This window comes from Hemitrygon akajei, chromosome 22 (assembly GCF_048418815.1).
Source record: "Hemitrygon akajei chromosome 22, sHemAka1.3, whole genome shotgun sequence".
Classification (NCBI taxonomy): Eukaryota; Metazoa; Chordata; class Chondrichthyes; order Myliobatiformes; family Dasyatidae; genus Hemitrygon; species Hemitrygon akajei.
In genome coordinates this window covers 53,981,773-54,004,524 of record NC_133145.1, presented here as the reverse complement: position 1 = coordinate 54,004,524, position 22,752 = coordinate 53,981,773, and the positions used below count along the sequence as shown (strand labels likewise).

Below are 22,752 nucleotides of genomic sequence, written 5' to 3'. Positions count from 1 at the left end.
ACAAACATGTGTTTACAGTTTGCATCAATTCTGTTTATGAGCCATTGCGGGCAGAATTCCAGACGACTATTGAGTTTTTGCAATGATGCCCAATCAGCTGATTGCTAAGTACATAAGGGCCAAGCATTCAGATGACACACCGCAAATTAGCAGCACGCTGATGATGTCACCTCGTAAGGTGACGAGACATTTGCAAATGAATTGCCAGGATCGGAGAACAACTCAACCCAACCACAAGGCGTATAATTGTACCGGAAAGAGCTGACCTGCCCACTGGTATTGCTGTACTGACGCTGCCAGAGGTTGAGAGCTTACTGTCTGGGACATTAAGTCCAAAAGACAGAAGAGCAGAATTAGGCCATTCAGCCCATTGAATCTCCTTCGGAAGTCCATTATAATTTGTTATCCCCCCTCAACCCCATTCTCCTAGCTTTTCCCTTAACTTTTAGCATCCTTACTAATTAAGAACAATCAGCTCTCCGTTGAATATACCCAAACACAGCCTGTGCAGGGAAAGGCATTTGTTGTATAATTCCTGCTCACTTAGTTGCTTTTGCAAGTAGCAGCTCTACAGAAGCGTCAGAAGGAAGAACTCAAAAGCATCAAATGTTCTGTGATATCTGATTGTCCTTGCACATGAAAAGCAGGAAGCTGGCACGCAGGTACAGTAAGTAACGAGAAATGGTCACCTTTATTGGAAGGTGTTGGAGAACCAAACAGAGCGCTCTTGCTGAGGTGTGGCTCACGGTTTAGGTGAGATGTCTCTAGGAGCACCATGCACAGATCTGGTCTCTTTAAGGTAAAAAACAACAATTTCTGGTGTCAGTGGAGCAAGGATTCCTCGATTGAAGGATCTTTCCTATGATGAAAGATTATTTGGAACAGACTTAATACTCTGGAATTTAGACCTTCCGAGGAAATTTTATTTAAAAGCATATGATCTTGAGTGCAAACACGAGGGAATCTGCAGACGCTGGAAATCCAAGCAACACACACAAAATACAGGTGGAATGCAGCAGGCCAGGCAGCATCTATAGGGAGAAGTACAGTCGACGTTTCAGGCCTAGACCCAGTGGGCCGGACCACCAGTTACTTTGACATGTTTCCCCTGATGGGTGAGTACAAAACTCAGTGCCACTTTGCTCTGAGCGCGTTAATCTTTGAAATTCTCTGCCTCAGAGGACGATGGAGGCTGAGACATAAAATACATTCAAGATGTAGCTGATGTATACAAGCAGTGGCAACTTTATTATGTAGAGGAGTGGAACCCAATGTGATCTTCTGCTGCTGCAGCCCATCCACCTCATGTTCGACGTGTTGTGCGCTCAGAGATGCTCTTCTGCGCACCACTGTTGTAATGTGTAGTTATTTAAGTTACTGTCATTTCCTGTCAACTTGAACCATTTTGGCTATTCTCTGACCTCTCTCATTAACAAGGCATTTTCACCCACAGAACTGCTGCTCAACGGATATTTTTACTTTTTCGCTCCATCCTCTGTAAACTCTAGAGACTGTTGTGCGTGATAATCCCAGGAGATCAGTGGTTTCCGAGATACTCAAACCACCCCGTCTGGCACCATCAATCATTCCATGGTCAAAGTCACTTAGATCACATTTCTTCCCCACTCTGATGTTTGGGTTGAACCATGTCTGCATGGTTTTAAAGCACTGGGTTGCTGCCAAGTGATGGGTTGATTAGATATTTGCAGTAACAAGCAGGTATACAGGTGTACCTTGAAGTGGCCACTGAGTCTAATACTGTGGCATCACACCAATAAATGTGTACACTTTAAGCAGGAAGTCTTTATCCTACAATACAATCATTCTAAAGAAAATCTGCAATAAATCATATGCATTTGACCTGAAATTCCAGGGTGATTATGAATAGAGCATTGTATTAGTAAAAGAGTATCTATCTCGGTAAACTCCGCAGATGCTATAAAACATTCAACATTAAATTATCAGGGTCTTGGACCAGTTGTCCCCATCAGTACCTACATCTTGTCCAGTTGAGCCTTTACTGTTTCCCATAGTGTTGCAGATATTTATCACTGTGGGCCCAGAACGTTCTTGGTAAAATGTTTCACAAGATTACTGACAGTGTTGAGTAACCTTCGTGTTGTAATGCATCTTTTTTTTCAAAGCCAATCTCTAAAACTTCATTAGTATTGGTTAGGTATCAAGAAATTAACACCTTCGTGAGACAAATCAATAACCGAATTAAAGTCAACTTGTTTCCCCACCCCCACATGGGAATTCATGAAATTATGTAAACCTGGTAATCTTTCATTTAAGCTCACTTTAATCTTGATTGGAGTGTTGTTGAAAGCTGCGGAGCTTATATACAAATCATTAATTCCAAAAAAGAGAAAAAGTGAATTATGTTGAACAGGTAGTTTATATACTCAGTGGCTACTTTATTAGATAAACCTGTCCACCTGTTAATGCAAGTATCTAATTAACCAATCATGTGGCAGCAACTCAACGCATACAAGCATGCAGACACAGTCAAGAGGTTCAGTTTTTGTTCATTCCTACATCAGAATGGCGAAGAAATGTGATTTGTGACTTTGATCGTGGAATGATTGTTGGTGCCCGACGGGATGGTTTGAGTATCTAAGAAATTGCTGATCTCCTGGGACTTCTGTGCACAACAATCCCTGGGGTTTACAGAAATGGTGTGAAATGGGTGAAAATACCTTGTTAAGGAGAGAGGTCAGAGGAGAATGTTCAGACTGGTTCAAGCTGACAGAACTGTGACGCTAACTCACATAACCACGTGTTACGACAGTGGTGCGCGGAATGCACAATACATGAAACCTTGAAGTGGATGAGCTATAGCCGCAGAAGACCAGAAACATGCAATCAGTTGCCATTTTATTAGGTACAGGAGATAGCTGTACCTAATAAATTGGCCACTGAGTGTACTGTACTTTAAAATTGTATTCTTGTGGAGACACAAGAGACTGCAGGTGTTGGAATGGGGGAGCAATAATCTTTAGTAGATATAAAATATTCTTCTGACAATCTCTCATCTGCTGTTATTAACGGAAGTCTTCACACATTAAAAGGAAATATGTTAATTTACTTATGTACTGCCCATTATGCCTGCTGGTGTTTAGGGCAGCAGATCTCTATCGTCCTTGGCCCATGGTTCGTACGTTGCAGAAACCAGTTTTGGTTTTGGTCTTGGTGGTGTTCGGGGCTTCCTTCACCATGCCAGTAGCTTCCTCTGGGTTTTCACTACTGTCAGCCATGCAGATCCCACATGGAGACTCGGGAATTCTATCACACACAGATGTAGAAAGATTCTTCACTGCTATTTCCATATTTTTGTCCATATATTTCCAAAGTTTTGTTTGGGTTGTTAGCCTTGAACTGAACTCTCTGAACCTGGAGGACAGGTGAACTGCTCTTAGTCTGGCCTCTGCCCTATGACCTGTTTGGCATGGGTGACCTTACCAGGAGCTAAGCATAAGGCCCTGACCCTGGCTAGCATGGCTAACCAGGTCATTGAGGCACACAAGCTTCCAAACCACAAGGTTGTGGTCCTCTTGCAGGAAAACCTCCCAGTAAAATAAAGGTTGGTTGATTTATTATGATTGTCACATGTACCAAGATACATTGAAAATTTTTGTTTGCATTACTTATAGACAGATCACTTCATACGTGAGTACATTGAAATCAAACAGAAGAACACAAAAACACAATACAGGATATAGAGTTATGATTACAGAAAAAGTGCATGGTAAATGGGCCTGTAAAGTGTAACAGCTATGATGAGATAAATTGAGTTAATAGTTATTGTATGAGAAGTCCATTTAAGAGCGATATAAAGGTGGGATAGAATCTACCCTTGAGCCTGGTGGGACATGTTCTCAAACTTTTGTATCTTCTGCCTGTTGGTAGGGAGCAGATGAGAGAATGACCAAGAGGGAAGGGTCCCTGGTTAGTTCTCCAAAGCAGTGGAAAGTGTCCTCCAGGTGGACCACATCTATGCTGTGGTTTGGAGGCTTATGTGCCTCAATGACCTGGAGAGCTATGTTGGCTGGAGTCAGGGCTTTATGCTTTGGCTCCTGGTAGGGTCACACATGCCAAGCAGGTGTATAATGTACTGTGTATGTAATCAAAATGGCTTCTTTGGTTTGCTAGAGTAGGAATGCTTTTATGTCTGATAAGTATTTTTTTCTCGCACTTGTTTAGCTTTGGACTTGCAGATATGGGGATTGTATTCATTTGTTAACCAATGGGGAATGTTATTTTGTCTTGTGGGGCTGGGAGCTTGGGGGTTTTCACAGTTTTTACAGGGGAGTCGGGAAGAAGATGCCGAGGAAGGTGGACGTGCGCTGCACTGCTCGGTTGACCACCGGGGTGGTCCCAGGTGCGAGGACGTGGAGGTCGGAGGAAAGCGATGAGGGGTCGAATGGTTCGATGGTTGAGCTCCAACGATGTGCACTAAACTGACTGAACTTTGATAAGTTGGCGCCTTTTGCTTTATTTTCTTTTCCTTCATATATACTGTATTGCATAGTACTCTTTTAGTTTTAGTAAAATCTTTAAAGTGTATTCTGTAACGGTATCTGGTGTGAGTTTGATATGGTGTGTGTACACGCGGCATAAACTTGATTCTCACAGCACCTGCATGTACGGGAGGTAGGGTTGGTGAGTGGCTGGATCTCCTTTTCCCCTAGACATATACCAGCCTGTTGGGTAAGTGTTACACAGGTCAAAGGGTAGAGGCCAGATTAAGAATGGCTAATAATAATAAGTACTTTATTGATCCCGAGTGGGAAATTATTTCATTACAACAGCAACATTTAAAAACGCACTTAGCAATAATAATAAATATAATAATAATGTTTTTATAGGCATCCGTTAGTCTGTTGAGACCATGGATTTGCGCCTTGGAAAGTTTCCAGGGCGCAGGCCTGGGCAGGGTTGTATGGGAGACCGGCAGTTGCCCAAGCTGCAAGTCTCCCCTCTCCATGCCACCTATGTTGTCCGAGGGAAGGGCACTAGGACCCATGCAGCTTGGCACCGGTGTCATCGCAGAGCAATGTGTTGTTAAGTGCCTTGCTCAAGGACACAAACACGCTGCCTCAGGTCAAACCAGTGACCTTCAGATTACTAGTCAGATGCCTTATCCACTAGGCCATGTGCCAATACAATTATAATGTTAACCAATAATAAAGTACAGAATAGTAATATACACAATAATAATTTACCAATGTGTAGTATTGTGAAATACTGTGCAATAATAATATATGAAATAATAAAACATAGACTATTGTACAATGATGTATGTTCTGTGGCACAGAGATGAGCTGTTGTCTATGCTTATTGCATTGGTAGGAAAGAATTTCTGGAATGATCCTTGTGACAGCAAAGCTGAATGAGCCTGTTAGAAATGGTGCTCCACTGTTTATTCAGTAAGTCATGGTTCACCAGTCCTCCAGATTTGGGAGTTCATCTCAGGATAACATCCCTGATTGGTAAAACAAAGCTGTTACAGAAACACAATGAAGAATCCTTCTACATCTGGGTGGACAAACAGAGATGGAGGACAACACAAACAAAATGCTGGTGGAACACAGCAGACCAGGCAGCATCTATAAGGGGAAGCACTGTCGACGTTTCGGGCCGAGACCCTTCGTCAGGACTAACGAGATGGAGGACCTTCGCTGCTGCTCTGAACACCAGTCGCCCAACGGGCAGTAAGTAAGTTAGAAGCGTAGATTGAGTCCATGGAGAGGAGACTGATTTCTGTTCACAATTTCTTAGCTCTGCCATGGATGGGCCCAAGCCCGGCTCTGAAAGGAGGAGGGTTGGGAACGGGGCTAGTAACCCCATCCCATGAAAACCCAGTGCTACAGAAATGCCAACAGAAGCTCTGAAGACCTCGTCCCTGGGAGAGGAAGGATATACCAAGAAGAAGGGCTACACCTGGAGACATTGTGAAAGACCGGACCGTGGTGAGCTACCTTTGGCAGCTTATGACCCAGTGTGGCTGATGAGCTTGAGAATAGTAATAATAATAATCACAGAATAGTTTGCATACCAAGCTGTGATGTATCCGGTTAAGATCGTTTCTATGGCAAACAATCTGCTAAAAGAACTCAGCGAATAAAGCAACATCTGTGGGATGAAAGGATTTGTTGATGTTTCAGGTTGAAGCCCTAATGTGGGAAAAAGACAGATCTGTAAATTTTGTATGAGTTAGATTTTCACTTAGTAGCTTCAATCAGCTGCGGAGTTACTTAACCTGTGTAAATTCAGTAAGTTCATTCCTCCGAGATCTATCATTTTGCTGTCCATTGATTCCCATTATCATGTTTTTTTAAGGAGACGCAAGAGATTCTGCAGATGCTGGAAATCCAGAGCAACACACACAAAATGCTGGAGGAACTCAGCAGGTCAGGCAGCATCTATGGGGAGGAATAAACGGTCAATGTTTCGGGGTGAGACACTTCATCAAGACTGGAAAGGAAGAGGGAAGGACCCAGCATAAAAGGGTCCCATTAGGGGGAGGCGTACAAGTTGGAAGGCGACAGGTGAGTCCGGGTGAGGGGGATGGTAGGTGAATGAGGGAGAGGGGAGTGAAAGGGAATAGTATGAGAACTACCTGGTCTCTCCTATCACCTGGAGTCCTTTAGCACAGGTATTTCTTTTACTGGAGGTGTTAATCTGAGGAAATCATTTGCACAGTCAGCTGTGGAAAGCAATTTTGGGTGTATTGGGTATATTTAAGCCATTGGGTATATTTAAACCTTGCCATTTCTTTAGCATTTTGTCTGCGTTTTTTTTTACGAGGTTGACTTGCTAGCTCGGTGCTCAACCCAGCAGGGATGGAAAGCGTGTTCGGAGCCGGCCGGATTCGAATCCGGGACCCCTCACCTTGAAGTCCAGTGCTGATGCCGTTACAGTCTTAGGGTTTTTAAACGAAAAGCACAAGCAGGTCCAGCAAAGCTGACACAGGAGCCAATACCTTATTTTTATAGCAGGCCTGTCCTCCCCAAGACAGAGGATTCAAGGAAGAGGGACGAGTCAGATGTGTATTGAGTAAAAAACCGGCAAAAGTTGAAAGTAGTTGTGCTTTGTGTAATAATGGCCCTGTCAAAACAAAGGAAGCACTCTAATGGAAACATGAGCTCACTGATACACTCTGGATATCCACAGCAACTCACTTTCTTGCTTTGAGTGGAGCCCCACTGTCCCGTTGGAATGACACCAGGCTTGTTGTTAATCCGTTGTTTATATTTATGGCTGCAATGACGAGTCATCAGAACGTTGCACTGGAAGCTTTTAGTAATCCTGGAAATGATCTCCGAACCCAGGCCCCACCCTCCATGGTTGTGGGGGTGGCGATGTCCTGGGAATAAAAGCAAAAGGAGAAACTGCCCTCCCTCCATGCATTTCCAAATTTTCCAGTGGGATTTTGGGAAGTGTTGGGGTTTCTGCTGTGTAAATTCACTGAGATGCGAAACCTCAGCTGGCTGATTTGGCTTGTGGCGGCAATCTAAGGGAGATGCAATACTGCAATAAAAACACTCCTGAACAAAGATCAGCTCAGATTGGAGTGCTTACCGTAACAGTAAAATGAAAACACTCATTCTGCAGAATAATGTACATATTAAACCTCACCAGCACATAAACCGCTGGAGGAATTCAACAGGTTAAGCAACATCTATCAAAGGAAATGACAGCGGACAATTCAAGCTGAGACCCTTCACCAGGACCATAAAGACATATTCTACAATGCTCTCCTATCCAATTCCTTCTTCTTCAGCCTTTTGCCTCTTCCAAATATCACCTCCCAGCTTCTCACATCACTCTGTTTTTATCTCCTCCCCCACTTTCCTACCTTCCCTCCTCACCTATCACCCACCGCTTGTGCACTTCCCCCTCCTCTCCCCCATCCTTTAGTTCTGCTTTCTGCCCTCTATCTTTCCAGTTTGGATGAAGGGTCTCAGCCCGAAATGTCAGCAGTTCATTTCTAACCTGCCGAGTTCATCCAGCATTTTGTATGTGTTACTCTGGATTTGCGGCATCTGCAGAATCTCTTGTGCCTCCATTAAACCTTGCAACTCTTTCTCAAACATTATGTAACAGACACTAATAATACTGGGGATTGAAACCCTAGCTAATGTTATCTTACATTTTAGCCCAATTAAGTGGCTGACCCAATTAGCTGGTTTTGTAGAAATAGTTGAAAAAAATATGAAAAAGAAAACCTACCGTTTAATTGAGTAATAACTTATGTATTTAAATGAAATACAGAACAAATTAGAACACAATCAATACTAACACCAATCAGATGATGACAAGAAACCTGCGCGGGGGAGTTTTTAAAGTAGAAAAGCCGTTGCACTGGGCAGTTCCACTCTTCCAACCTTGAAAGTCTTTGTCCAATGGGATGAGTAGACATCACAAGCGGGGCCTTCCCTGGTTGCAGTGGCTGACCATGTGACTTCTTCTGTGCCCCGTCATGCCCTTCGATCTGCACGTAGCATTGCAGAACCGCCTTTCTGGCCGTTGGACCCCCGGTAGATCTCGTCCGCCCAGCCCGCTGGGGCTGACGGGAAAGTTCCTATCTCGCCAAGGTACAAGACCCCCCTGGCTACCCTCACCTGCCCGTTGAAGTGGTGTACCGGGGCATGGCCGCTGCCGCACGCAAGCAGCTACTTGGAGCCACAGGTGAGAGCTGAGTGTCCAGTGGGATCAAAGGTAGCATCCAAATGTTTGTTAATGCCTTCGAGTTCTTCGTAATTCCTAACTTTCTGAAGGACTGAAATAGTTTCATTTTAACTCCAGGCTGTTTCTGGCATTTCTAAGTCTGCATGCTTGAAACCACAGTGAGCAAAACTGTTCTGAATTGTCTTATTGCTTATTTCTCACCAACTATACATGACAACAATCTCTGCTTTTTGCATACAAGCACACACAACTAACACTATTTAAAACTGTTCACTCTAAGCACGGTGTAGTGCAATATTCCCTCTAGTCTGTTTTACAGCTGCGCAGACTAGCAATAGCTCTACGCAGGAAATGTTTACCTGGCCTGAAAGCCGTGCTGCACTTTAATAAAACATTATGTCAAAGAAAAGCCCAGCTTCACGGCAACAAAGGCTATGTGTGTGGGAGTATTTCAGTTACCGTGCGGCCACACACCCACACAACTTAGAGCACAGGTTCACCCCTGAAATTCAATGGCTTTGGTCCATGGCTTAGAAAAGGTTCCCTGGCTTAGAGGGAACAGTGCTATAATGCCTGACGGTCACCTAACATGCACGGGACTGACGCTAGTTAGAAAATGTTCAACAGTATTCTCCTGCCCCGATTAAGAGGAATATTGTCCCAAATAAAAGAAGGGAATCCCGGCTATTTTCTCGATTTGTTTTGGTTCTTTAAGGGTTGTCCTGAGTAAGTGGCTGCCCGACTATCCGAGGGCCTAATTAACTGGGATCCACTCTATAAATATTTGTGTGGTAATTTATAAAAATTACGAATGATAATGTTTTATGTTTCATACTGTACTGCTGTCACAAAACAAATATTTCACAACATATGCATGACAGTGATGATAAAGATTCTGATTGTGATTCATGAGGACTGTTTCTTCTGGATCATTCTGTACTGTGGTGCTGAGTCACTTGTGTTCCAGAAGCCGATCTTGCTTAAGAATTTTCTGAAAAGGTGCTGCGTGTTATTCTCAAAACTGATATGTCACCGATCCATTTCATTTCTAACCACTGCTTTGGCGTTTTAAGTCCATCTTCCTGAACATTTGATGTTTTTTTTGGCAAGAGGAAGCTGAATGAGAGGGCTGCTATTCCCATTACTGAGACATCTGCTTCAGGAGGAATGTTAGTACAGTAGCTTCCTTCAGCAACAATGGAAGCGAGTGTGTGAACATCAGGTTAGAATTAGTCATAAAGTAAGCAATTTAAATTGTGAATCCGGTAACAGACTCAGTCTTGAGTAAACTATTCAGTGACTTGGTTCATTGAGAAAAGGAAGTTTAGAGTACGTTTATTATCAAAGCATGTAAACCGTAACCGACCTTGAGGTTCATCTTCTTACAGGGAGCCATGAAACAAAGAAGCCCAATAGAACCCATTAAAATACACTGTCAAACACCATGGTGCAATAAATTGTGTAAAAAAATAAAAAGTAAACAAGTAACACTCAGAACTAACGTTCACAAAAGTGAGTCCACAGCCACCAAGCTGAACAACAGCAGTTAATTTCCGTGTTTGCAAAATGAAGACAATTGCAGCCATCTTCAATCACACAAATCATTTGAAGTAGAAAACTAGAGACACGGGAGACTGCCGATGCCTCTGTTCCCGCTCCCCCACCTGGCTTCATCTGCCCATCAACCCTCACCCTCCTCAATCCACCTATTGTCTCCCACCTCCCCTCTCTCTTCCACATTGCTGTACCAGTCATCTAAACTCTCTAAACTCAGTCCAGATGCAGAGCGTGAAGCTGACATTCCAAAAATTCCGTACTCTCCCCCACCCAACCCCACCCCGACAGATATTACTCGGCAGCTGAGTTCCTCTAGCAGACTGTTAATTGCTACAGTAGAAAGCAATTTCAAGAAAATACACAGAGGAGTAAAAGTTAAAGAGAGGCCGAAAGGGAAAAGAGAGACCCAAAACAAGAAATGTTTAGAAGAGAAAGTTTAAAACGTAGTCTATTTAAGATCTGAGTGACCTTAAGGAGGTAGAGATTGTTCAGTGAGTGGGTAAAGACAAGGTGAATGTGGGGGGGGGGGGGGGGGGGATGGAGGGTACGGACGAAAAGCACTGAGCTCCAGTATTGCTAAGTCAATGCATGAACTGACTACATGTTCATAAATGAACAAGAACGATGATCTTGCAATCCAATAAGCAAGAAGGGTTAAAACTCTCACTCCTGATAGAAACATAGAAACATAGAAAATAGTGCAGGAGTAGGCCATTCGGCCCTTCGAGCCTGCACCGCCATTCAGTATGATCATGGCTGATCATCCAACTCAGAACCCTGTACCTGCTTTCTCTCCATACCCCCTGATCCCTTTAGCCACAAAGGCAATATCTAACTTCCTCTTAAATATAGCCAATGAACTGGCCTCAACTGTTTCCTGTGGCAGAGAATTCCACAGATTCACCACTCTCTGTGTGAAGAAGTTTTTCCTCATCTCAGTCCTAAAAGGATTCCCCTTTATCCTTAAACTGTGACCCCTCGTTCTGGACTTCCCCAACATCGGAAACAATCTTCCTGCATCTAGTCTGTCAAATCCCTTTAGAATTTTATATGTTTCAATAAGATCCCCCCTCAATCTTCTAAATTCCAGTGAGTATAAGCCTAGTCAATCCAGTCTTTCTTCATATGAAAGTCCTGCCATCCCAGGAATCAATCTGGTGAACCTTCTCTGTACTCCCTCTATGGCAAGAATATCTTTCCTCAGATTAGGGGACCAAAACTGCACACCATATTCTAGGTGTGGTCTCACCAAAGCCTTGTACAACTGCAGTAGAACCTCCCTGCTCCTTTTGCTATGAATGCCAACATACCATTTGCCTTTTTCACCACCTGCTGTACCTGCATGCCCACCTTCAATGACTGGTGTACAATGACACCCAGGTCTTGTTGCATCTCCCCTTTTCCTAATCGGCTACCATTCAAATAATAATCTGTTTTCCTGTTCTTGCAACCAAAGTGGATAACCTCCCATTTATCCACATTAAATTGCATCTGCCATGAATTTGCCCACTCACCTAACCTATCCAAGTCACCCTGCATCCTCTTAGCATCCTCCTCACAGCTAACACTGCCGCCCAGCTTCGTGTCATCCGCAAACTTGGAGATGCTGCATTTAATTCCCTCGTCTAAATCATTAATATACATTGTAAACAACTGGGGTCCCAGCAGGGCTTCGACCTGAAATTCCAACAATTCCATTCCTCCACCCCCCCTCCCCCAATAGATGCTACTTGGCAGCCGAGTTCCTCCAGCAGAATGTTATTTGATAAAATATGTGCATGAATCACAAAAGGTTGGTTTGCAGGTATGGCAGGCTATCAAGAAGGCAAATGGAATGTTGGCCTTTATTGCTGGAGGGATTGAATTTAAGAGCAGCGAGGTTATGCTGCAACTGTACAGGGTACTGGTGAGGCCGCACCTGGAGTACTGTGTGCAGTTCTCGTCTCCTTACTTGAGGAAGGATATACTGGCTTTGGAGGTGGTACAGAGGAGGTTCACCAGGTTGATTCCAGAGATGAGGGAGTTAGACTATGAGGAGAGATTGAGTGGCTAGGACTGTACTCGCTGGAATTCAGAAGAATGAAAAGATACCTTATAGAAGCATGTAAAATTATGAAAGGGATAGATAAGATAGAGGCAGGAGAGTTGTTTCCACTGGTAGGTGACACTAGAACAAGGGGACATAACTTCAAGATTCGGGGGAGTAGATTTAACGGAGATGAGAAGGAACTGCTTTTCCCAGAGAGTGGTGAATCTGTGGAATTCCCTGCCCAATGAAGTAGTGGAGGCTTCCTCAGTAAGTGTATTAAAGACAAGGTTGGATAGACCTTTGCATAATAGGGGAATTAAGGGTTCTGGGGAAAAGGCAGGTAGGTGGAGATGAGTCCATGGCCAGATCAGCCATGATTTTATTGAATGGCAGAGCAGGCTCAACGGGCCAGATGGCCGACTCCTGCTCCTATTTCTTGTGTTCTTATGTAAAGTAGAAAGCTATTTCAACAACAACAAAACAACGATTCCAGCAATGTTATGAAAGGACTTGATGGGCCAAAGGGCCTATTTCCAAGCTGAATCACTCTAACTCTGACATACCATAAGCTGTGGAAGCCAAGTGATTGGGTATATTTAAAGCAGAGATTGAAAGGTTCTTAATTGGTAAGGACGTTAAAGGTTACAGGGAGGAGGCAGGAAAATGGGATTGAGAGGGATAATAAATCAGTAATGATGGAATGGCCAAGCAGACTCAATAGGACAAATGGCTTATTTCTGCTCCTACGTCTTATGGTCTTATGGAGTGAGACCAGATTCACCCCACTTCCCCAGGTCTCTGACACTTAACATATACCAAGTTAATGCAGGGAAGAGCATTTTGTGTCCACAGTCTAGAAATATTTTTTTTATTGAGTTTTCAAATGATTACAGAAAGAAGAAAAAAAATTATCTACCCTTCCCCCCTCCCCTTAACCCCTCCCCCCCTAGCATCCCTATAGAAGAAAAGAAAAAGAAAAAGAAGAAAAAAGAAAGAAAGAAAGAGTACCTGGATATCGGAAGATCCCCACATGCTCCACGGAGTTCATAATAACTTTAGTATATATATTTATTTATTTCCCCAAATAACCAATTATTTTATCTTCGGAGTAAGCCTAGAAATATTTTTCTTTTAATTAAAGTCAACATTACAATGAAATTAATGTCCCAAAATTTACTTTCTCTTTTACAAGCCATTAAATTTTAGTTCCAAGAAGACAGCAAATAAAAAATGCATAGAAGCTTTGGAGATTCTTACTGGCAATGACTGAATCTGTTGATTCTGAGCTGAAGAACAGTAGTCCTTTATTCTATCATCTCAAACCCGGGACACAGTGAATTGCATGGATTGTTGTTGTTAAATCCTCTAAAATTAGCTCTCTTAATGTCAAGTCTTGTTTATCCCTTGTCACCAGCGCTTTCCCGAAGGTCTCCAGCTGTTACTTGAATAAAGAGTCAGAGTTAATCAGCTCAGAAACAGTTCTTCCACAATCCACGGCCATACAGACTGTCAATAAGCCATCTGTATTAATCCTATTTACCAGCATCTTGATATATCTTTCCATGCCATCGAAGATCTTAATTATTGTGTGACTCTATTCTTAAGTCCATTAAGGCACCGAATACACTCAGGAGATTTTGCAGATGCTGGAAATCTTGAGCAACACACACAAATTGCCAGAGGAACTCAGCAGGTCAGGCAGCATTGATGGTGGGGAATAAGCAGTTGGTGGTTTGGCCCAGTGCCCTTCGTCTGGGCTGGAAAGGAAGGGGGCAGAAGCCAGAATGAGAAGGTGGGAGAGGAAGAGAAGTACAAGCTGGCAGGTGATAGGTGGAAGAGATTAATCAACTTAAACTTCTCACATCGTTCTCCCTCCCCACCCACTCACCTGGTCTCACCTATCACCTGCCAGCTTCTACTCCTTCCCCTCCCCTCCCCTATCCTGCACCATTTCCTCTGGCTCAAACTGATTCACATGCTGTGAAAAAAACGAGAGCATGAATCGGTGATGTTACCAAGTTCAAAAGAAACCTGCTCAAGTCTTCCGAACTACTTTTTTTCCCCCCAAGTATCTCTTGAACCTTAAAACAATCTTAACAGATCTTTGTTTTTGCACAGACTGCTCCCAAACCATCGAACACTTTTTTACTTCATTTTATTTTGGTGACATCAAAGTTCATAAACACCAGAGATTCTACAGGTGCTAAAAATACAGAATAACGTGCACAAAATGCTGGAGAAACTCAGCAAGTTAGAAAGCATCTATGGAGAGGAGAGAACAGTCAATGTTTTGGACTGGGACCTTTCAGCAGGGTTGGAAGGGAAGGGGGAAGAAGCCAGAATCATCCATTTGTGATTACATTGCAGTAAATCGATGATTTATACAGACAGAGAAATCAAATTGTAGAACACAATGTGTCCAGACAGATCAGATGCACTGAGAAAAAGTTCAGAAGGCTACAGAAAAGGGGCTAGGATGTGGAGATAGTAAGTTCCTGATGTCATGAGAACAATGGGCCAAATATCTTCTTTCTGTGTCCTCTCCATTGTATGATTCCACTATAATCTCTGATTTTCTCCTGATCTTCTCAGTATACTGGAGACACAGAGCATCATACAGCACAGAAGCAAGCACTTCAAACCACCATTGTAAGTGAATCTATGACACATTGTACAAAGTGAGAGGGAATAGTGGTAACACACAAAATGCTGGAAGAACTCACCAGGTCAGGCAGCATCCATGGAGAGGAATAAATAGTCGTCATTTTGGGTCAAGACCCTTCATCAGGACTGGAAACCATGTGCCTCCTTTCCAATCCAGATTTAGGGTTTTGGTTCGAAACATTAAATCTTTATTCCTCTCCATAAATATCTGGCTTCTTCTCCTTTCCTCTCCAGACAGTCTTGATGAAGGGTCTTGGCCCAAAACATGGACTGTTTATTCATTTCCATAAATACTGCCTGACCTGCTGAGTTCCTCCAGCATTTCTTCTGTGTGTGGGTTTTAGTCTGGATTTCCAGCATCCGCTGAATCTCTAGTGATTAGAGAACAGTGGTGTTTGTCCTGGGATGTGCATTAACTTCTAGATGCTGCCAAAATTTGAGCAAATAAGAAGTAAACAATAAAATACTGAAACTCTCAGCCAGTCAGGCAGCTTCTGTGCAATAAGCCCTGGGTTAATCAGCAAGGGGCAGTAGAATCTAAGGGCAATAAACCTTTATGCTACTGGTCATACACCTCCCTCAGTACACCACACAGCTCAAGTTAAGTAAGAGGAAATATTTATTTTACAGGTTAATTGAATTGGAATTTTACCTGGAATGCTGATAGGTCATGTATCTCATGCACATGGTCTGCCCACCTGTGTGTAATGACAAGAGCAGAAGATATAGGGGCAAGATTAGGCCATTTGGCCCATCGAGTCTGCTCCACCATTTCGTCATGGCCGATCCATTTTCCCTCTCATTCCCAATCTCCTGCCTTCTCCCCATATCCCTTTATATGGTTCACCCCAAAATGCAGCAGCTAAAACATACTAAAACCACCCCCCCATCTCACAAATAGGTGACATCAGCCCTGTTGTTTGTGAGTTCATTGGCGTAAGTACAAAAGTGGATGGCGATACGTGTAATCTGATCAAAGCTTTCAGCATATTAACTTGTAACATGGCCACTAATAGCCAGCCAGTGATGTAGAGGCATCCACACTGGACTTCAAGGTGAGTGGTCCTGGGTTGGAATCCGGCTGGCTCCTTACACGCTCTCCATCCATGCTGGGCTGAGCATCAAGTTAGCAACTTGGCCTTGTAAAAAGCAGACAGATGCTGAAGAAATGGTAACTGCCGTGCAGAGACAAACAACATTTCCCACTAATACTTATAAAAATGACGAACGTCTCCTTAAATGCTACTTTCCTGATTCCCATCCACAGCCGCAATTCTTTCCCATGTGGCTTGGACACTGCTTAAGTAAATCATCTGTTCACTATGCACGGAGTCATGTGACCCGGACAATCATGGCCTTTCCGCGAACATGATTATCCTTGGCAAACTTTTCTACAGAAGTGGTTTGCCGTTGTCTTCTTCAGAGCCGTGACTTTACGAGACGGGTGACCCCGGCCGTTATCAAAACTCTTCAGAGGTTATCTGCCTGGCGTCAGTGGTTAACTTGTGACATACACCAACTGTTCGTGCAGCCATCCCCCACCTGCTCCCATGGCATCACATGACCCTGATTCAGTGGTTGGGGGGGGGGGGGGCTAAGCAGGGGCTACACTTTGCCCAAGGATGACCTGCAGGGTAGCGGAGGGAAGGAGCGCCTACACATTTTATTTACATGATGGGTTGTGGTATGGAGGCACGTCTCCAACCCGCCACCCATTAAGTAAGCAGACATGAAATTTATCTTGTTTGTGTGTGCAGTAATAATGCACATTTTTCACCACTTCTGAAATTTAAATCAATGAAGTCAAATTTAGTGGATGGAACACCAGGTCAATTCCTACCTCATTTTCTCCAGTGCTGAAAAATCGTGTTAAAAGATTAACTTTGATAACTCTGAGACAAGACTTGAGCAATTGGTAAAAGAACCTTCTTATGTTTCTTCTACTTGATAAAACCTTTCCAATAAGTGTAAAATATTCATGACCCTAGGTTGAAATGTCACAATCGTTTTCATACTTGCACCACAGAATATTTTATTTATGACCATGTTTGGTATTATTAAAAGAAAGATCATTGGAACTTGTTGCACTGAAGAGTAACACTCTATGCAATCACTACACCACCAGAACCCACCAATCAGGGTTTGATTCTCACCACTGCCTGTAAGAAGTTTCTACGCTTTCCCCATGACTGCTTATGTTTCCTCCAGGTGCTCTGGTTTCCTCCCACATTCCAAAGATGTACGATTAGGGTTAGAGTTAGTGAGTTGTGAACAACATACCACAAAATGCTGGAGGAACTCTGCAGGTCAGGCAGCGTCCATGGAAATGAATAAACGGTCGACGTTTCGGGCCGAGACCCTTCTTCAGGACTGGTAAGGAAGGGGAAAGATGACGGAATAAAATGGTGGTGGGAGGGGAAAGAGGAGAAGCTATAAGGAGATAGGTGAAACAAGGTGGGTGGGAAAGGTAAAGGGCTGGAGAAGAGGAATCTGATAAGACGAGAGTGGATCATGGGAGAAAGGGAAAAAGGAGGGTCACCAGGTGAGGGAATGAAATAAGAGGCTAGAGTGAAGGGGGAAGGGAATATTTTTTCAACGGAAGCAGAAATCGATGTTCATGCCACCAGGTTGGAGGCAACTAGATGAGATATGAAGTTTTGCTCCTCCATCCTAAGAGTGGCCTCATCATGGCAAAGGAGGTGGTCATGGGATGACATGTCGGAACGGGAATAGGAATCGGAATTAAAATGGTTGGCCAGTGGGAAATTCCACTTCAGGTGGAGGGTGCGGAAGGGCTTGACAAACTAGTCTCCTAATTTACATTGGGTCTCACCAATGTAGAGGAGGCCACATCAGGAGCATCAGTTACAATAGACAATCCCAAAAGATTTGCAGGTGGAGTATTGCCTCACCTGGAAGGAGCGTTTAAGGCCCTGAATGGAGATAAGGGAGGAGGTGAATGGGCAGGTGTAACATATCTGTCACTTGCAGGGTTATGAGCCAGCGAGAGGTTAGTGGAGAGGGACAAGTGAGCAAGGAAATCACAGGGTGTGTGATCCCTATGTAAAGCAGAGAGTGGGGTGGAGGTAAAAGTGTGTTTGGATGTAGGATCTCTTTTAAGATGGTGGAAGTTACAGAGAATGATATGTTGGATGCAAAGGCTCATGGTGTGGTAGGTGAGGACAAGAGGAACAGTATCCCTGTTAAAGCAGTGGGAAGATGGGGTGAGACGGATATCCGGGAAATGGAGGAGATCTGGGTGAAGGCATCATCAGTGGTGGAAGAAGAGAAACCCCTTTCTTCAACGAAAGAGAATATCTCTGATGTCCTAGGAACAGATGTGGCAGAGATGAAGGAACTGAGAAAAGGGAATAACATTTTTACTGGAGACAGAGTGGGAAGAAATATAGTCAAGATTACCCTGGAAATCGGTGGATTTATAAAAGATGTTGGTAGACAGTTCCTCTCCAGAGAAAGGGGAGAGAGGTGTCAGAAATAGACCAAGGGCAGGGAAAAAGTTGATGAAATTGATGAGCTCAGCATGAGTGCATGAAGCAGCACCAATGCAGTCATTTTTCAATCATTGCACAGGAAGAGTTAGGGAGCATTACTAACAGAGGCTTGGAACATGGGCTGCTCTACATAGCCAACAAAAAGTTGGGCATAGCTGAGGCCCAGACGGGTGCCCATGACTACCCCTTGCGCCTGGAGAAAGTGGGAGGAGCCAAAGGAGAAATTGTTGAGGTTGAGGACCGGTTCTGCCAAACGGAGGAGGATTGTGGTGGAGGGAACCGGTTGGGTCTTTTGTTTAGAATATCCACTTCTCTTGTCACCCCACTTTCTCCTCATCGTGCACATACCTTACCCAACAGAGTCTGAGAGGTAGAACTTAAGGAGTAGAGACGGTTTACAAGCTGTCATGAGGGAGCGGGCTGAATTATTAGCTATTAGGTTGGTGCAATTGGTCGTGACCTTCAGCAAATATAAAATATCATCCAGAGTCATTTTATAACAACAGCTACAATCCACACAGTGAGAATTTAGCTGCCTGGACTACTAGAAAGCTGATCAAATAGTTCAATGCCACAAGAGCAGAAGCTGATTCATTGAGACAACATTATCTCAAAGGCTTTTACATGAATTTCACTGCCTCTGACAATTAAAGATCCTTATCGAAGTGTTTTCATCCCATTTATTTTGATCTTCGTCACATGAGATCATAGATCCGTTATTTGCAGTGATCTTATATTTTATTTATCATTTTTCTCTGCTTTTTCAAATCCACATTATTTTCCTTCTACCCAAAGAGCTGCAAAAGCGCGTCATCCATATCACTGCAGGTTATGTTGCACAACAGTCAACACACAACAGCCTATGCCCAATGGGCTGCTGAGCTCCACAGCCGAAAAAGGTTATCAAATTCAAACAAGCGAGGTGATTGAGATCTGAAGCTGACCCTGAGTGATAATTCATTCCTCCACTAGACAAGAAAAAAACATATTTGCAGTGGGCTGTTGAATTCTATGAAATGGTCAGAGGAAAATACTTTTTCCTGTAAGTTTATCTGTGGTGCCAATTTCATAAGATGCAGGTCATTTCCTGGTTTGCAACGAACCCCGTTGAATCTACAAAATGAGTTTTATGTGGAATCCACATTACAAACACTCTCTCTGGGGCTCACATGTTTTACAGGCTCAGGGCATTTTCCCCCTCAGCTCCCTTGTCTATAAATATTCCACAAGAACCTACCAGACACAAATTTCATATTCCTCATATAAATTTCATATTTTGTTTGTGTGGCCTACAGCTCAATGGTATGAATGTTGAATTTGCCAGTTACAAGTAATCCACTCCACCATGTGTCTCTCTCCCTATGTACACTTCTACATCCCTCTCCCCTCTTGTTACAACCCCCACCTGCCCATCACCTACATACCTTCTCCCTTGGCTCGCCTTTCTGATCCCCTTTCCCACTTGGCTCTCTCTGTGCATCACTCCTCCCTTATCTGATTTTACCTATCACCTACCGACCTCCATCTCCACCCTTCCCCACCTGCCTCCACTTGTCTATAATGTTCTTTTTCTCTTAAGTTCCCACCCGTGACCAGCTGTCCTCTGACTCAACCCTCCCACCTCCCGGACTCCCCCACTGGATTCCATCATTTACCCCTCTCTCCACCACCACCATCTCGTTCCACCTATTGTCCAATTGTCTACCAGCCTCTCCCTCTCCCCTTCCTCACACTTCAATATCCAAAGACATTTATTATCAGTGTACAACCCCAAGATTCATCTTTCTACAGACAGCCATGAACAAAAGAAACACCATGGAGCCCAATCAAAGAAAACATCAGACACTCACTGTACAAAAAAAAAAGAACAAAAGAATGTGATGGTGAGGTTGTATAAGGCATTGGTGAGGCCAAATTTGGAGTACTGTGTGCAGTTTTGGTCACCAAATTACAGGAAGGATATTAGTAAGGTTGAAAGAATGCAGAGAAGGTTTACAAGGCTGTTACCGGGACTTGAGAAACTGAGTTACAGAGAAAGTTTGAATAGGTTAGGATTTTATTCTGTGGAGCGTAGAAGAATGAAGGGAGATTTGATAGAGGTATATAAAAATATAATAGGTATAGATAGAGTGAATGCAAGCAGGCTTTTTCCATTGAGGCTAGGGGAGAAAAAAAACCAGAGGACATGGGTTAAGGGTGAAGGGGGAAAAGTTTAAAGGGAACATTAGGGGGAGCTTCTTCACACAGAGAGTGGTGGGAGTGTGGAATGAGCTGCCAGATGAAGTGGTGAATGCGGGCTCACTTTTAACATTTAAGAAAAACTTGGACAGGTACATGGATGAGAGGTGTATGGAGGGATATGGTCCAGGTGCAGATCAGTGGGACTAGGCAGAAAAATGGTTCGGCACAGCCAAGAAGGGCCAAAAGGCCTGTTTCTATGCTGTAATGTTCTATGGTTCTAACAAAGGGTGCAAATGGCAAAAAAACGAGCAAAAAACACAGAATATAAAACATCAAACCACAGAGTCATTGGAACAATCCAGGAATGTTCAGTTTGGTTCAGTTCAGTTCAGTTTAGCGCTGGGTCGTTTGTTGACTGCAGGCCACAGAGCCAGTCCACCCCAATCAAAATTACACAAAATAGCGATAAAACAGGAGTACTGGCTCCTCTCCCATTACACTCTCAATCCTGCAGGGTCTCGACCCAGAGTTAATACTCCCTTTGCCTCCACAGATGCTGGTCAACCTACTGAGTTCTTCCAGTAATTTCTTGCTCCAGATTCCAGCATCTGCCACAGCAGATTTCAAATTACCTGGAAGCAACCAAGGAAACAGGCCAAGTTGGGAAGATAACAGTTAAACAATAGAAGAAAGCCAGGTCCTTAGTACCAGTTACAAACCTTGCAGATCAAGAGATTAACAGTGCAAAGAACTCTTGCCCCTCACATTAGACATGCTACCAGGGCAAATCTGTAAACCTTCCCGTGAAGTGGTCAGTACATTGCTGGATGTCTGATGTCTTCCGCAGGACAGATGGGACGTTTGGACTGATGGAACTCCTCTAGTGGAGAGCTCTGTTGGCTAATCCTAAGAAGGGTCACTAAACCATGGAACGGTTCATCTGAAGAATTTTCCCAGGACTCCCAGGCACCCCGACTACTTTAAGCTGAAAACCTAAGTTCTGTTTTACAAAAGAATGCGTGAAATTGGTTTCAAGGCTTTCATCAGGATCACTCTTGTGAATGTAGAGTTTGAACCGTTTGAAGTTTATGAGGCTGCCAGAAAGCCGTAGTTCTCTTTGATGGAATTAGTTCAGCAATTCAAATGATATAAAGCAAGTGGGAAATCTCTGCAGGTTCTACAAACTGCCACATATTAATGGCATGGAGTAGTTTAGGAGTGTATTTATTTCTTCCTCAGTTTGTGAGCAGCCTCTGTTCACATTTATTGTACTTGTTAGAGTGTTTTTTGGGGGTTAGCACATATAGCAAATAACATCTGCAACTGACTTCAGATTCAACTATGAACTGTGGATTCAATCGAAAATGCAGCTCTGAACAAAAGGTTCTTAAGACCATGAACCACAATTAAATGGAAGACACTACAGTTAATTGAAGACCAGACAATGCTGATTAAATTCATTATTCGTTATAGTGTGTTGTGTGGGTATGAAGAGGGAGGTGTGTAGGTCAAAGGAAGCCTTGTAAATATGGAATTGGCCTTTGATCTTTAGCACATTAAATGTCATGTTGTGTTGGGTCAGGCAGACCTTCTTCCTCTGAGAACATCTCCACCTGATGCCTGCTGTATCTCACTTTGTCGAATAAAGAGCCTGCTTCAGATCTACCAGTACTTCTCTCCGATGACTTTGTTTATGCAACAACAGTACACACCTCAACGCTTTCACAACCCTTCTTGTTCGTGATAGGTTTAGGATTCCCATGAGTATTTTTCCTGTGAGCTTTGAGGACACCATTGAAATATTTTCTCTGTTCTAGAAATCTTAGAATTTACAGTACATTTGTTTCAGGAGTCTGAAGTCTCATTGAAACCTATCGAATATTGAAAGGCCTAGATAGTGTGCACATGGAGAGGATGTTTCCTATAGTGGAAGAGACTAGGACCAAAGGGCACATCCTCAGAGTACAAGGTCGTCCCTTTAGAACAGAAATAAGGAGGAATTTCTTTAGCCAGGCAGTGGTGAATCTGTGAAATTCACCGCTAAAAAAAGCTGTGGAGGTTAAGTCATTGGATATATTTAAAGCAGAGGTTGATAGGTTCTTTATTAATAAGGGC

The 22,752-nt window shown here is 43.4% G+C and overlaps 1 long non-coding RNA gene across 1 annotated transcript; it reads left to right on the top strand.

Annotated features, from left to right (window-relative positions):
* Positions 1–4,198: 4,198 nt before the first annotated feature.
* LOC140714893 (uncharacterized) lies at positions 4,199–22,233 on the top strand. Its single transcript, XR_012096025.1, has 4 exons — positions 4,199–4,478; positions 6,343–6,551; positions 17,153–17,317; positions 21,191–22,233. It is a non-coding gene; the product is annotated as an uncharacterized lncRNA (long non-coding RNA).
* The last annotated feature ends 519 nt before the right edge of the window (positions 22,234–22,752 follow it).